General features: G+C 33.6%; 1 long non-coding RNA gene across 1 annotated transcript; it reads left to right on the forward strand.

Annotated features, from left to right (window-relative positions):
• Window positions 1-114: 114 nt before the first annotated feature.
• Window positions 115-1257, forward strand: LOC124433619. Its single transcript, XR_006944523.1, has 2 exons — window positions 115-394; window positions 852-1257. It is a non-coding gene; the product is annotated as an uncharacterized LOC124433619 (long non-coding RNA).
• The last annotated feature ends 33 nt before the right edge of the window (window positions 1258-1290 follow it).

Here is a 1290-nt window from a genome sequence, read left to right on the forward strand (position 1 = left end):
CGACTTATCATTTTGAATGATAAATTTTAGTTGAATGTGGTGATGAATGATGTGATGAATGTTGTGTTGAATGTGGTGCCCAATGTGGTGCCAATTTCACAGTAGTGCGCAAATCAACGTGATCACCTTTATTTGAGTGATCTATTGAAGTTTTTAACATTTTTTGTCGTTTTATCACACGACAGAGATTCAAATTGATATCCCCCAGTAAAAGGAGATCTTTGTCAATTTTCGGAGTCTATGTTTGAGCGAAAATTACGTCGACGAAGGGGAAATTCGTTACATTTTATAAGTCGCCAAGTGTGAAGGCACATTGCTCAAGGGTTGTTGTTGTTGAAGTGTTGTTAAACAGAACAATTCTTTGTGTGCTCCATACAGCTGACAGAAAAAGCAGGTGTGTGGTGTTATTTTGTTGTATTTATACCAAAAGGTGATTGGTTGTTGTTGTTGTAAAGCCTTAAGGCAACAATGTTTTATCTCAATGTATGTCATGTGTGTTTGGAATTTAATTTTTTATGTGTTTTCAGTTTTTTCCCATAAACGTTGTTTGTTAATTTTTAGTATACTTTTATTAACTAATATGTATGATGTACAATGCATCCTCCTATATTATAATTTGACATTGTAAACAATTTACTTCATTCGCCGCATACTAAAAGATGATGACTTAAACAAGTCGAAGCATGTTTATGGTAAAATTGGTGGGTTGTTGTTTCAGGTGACAATCCAAAAAAGCAACAACAATACAAAACTTCATTTTCATTTTTAAAATTTTCTTTAATAACTTACTGCTTTATCTTTTCACAGTTAACATAATAATGATTTGATTGTTGTTTATATATCAATTAGAGGATGAAGATGAGGAATGTCAAGCCATTGAAAATTTATATTCAATCATCTTTAAATCACAAGAATTTCGGACATAATTTGAATCACAGCCATCCTCAAGTTCAAGAAATTACAAAAGAAGAACAGACAGATTAAAGTTTAATGGGGAAGATGGTGGTACAGTTACATCAGGTGAGCGGTGTGGCACTATGTATATTATTGTTTGGGTATGTATTTAACTATACATTTACTCATCTACATCTACTCACCTTAAGTTGTAAAGCACTCACCCTTACTTTTACACCACTCACCCTTCCTTTTACAATACTCACACTTACTTTTAGAAGACTCACCCTTACTTTTAGAGGCCTCACCCTTACTTTTAGAGACTCACCATTACTTTTAGAGGACTCACCCTTACTTTTAGAAGACTCACCCTTACTTTTAGAGGACTCACCCTTA

Source organism: Xenia sp. Carnegie-2017, unplaced genomic scaffold, assembly GCF_021976095.1.
Source record: "Xenia sp. Carnegie-2017 unplaced genomic scaffold, XeniaSp_v1 HiC_scaffold_134, whole genome shotgun sequence".
Classification (NCBI taxonomy): Eukaryota; Metazoa; Cnidaria; class Anthozoa; order Malacalcyonacea; family Xeniidae; genus Xenia; species Xenia sp. Carnegie-2017.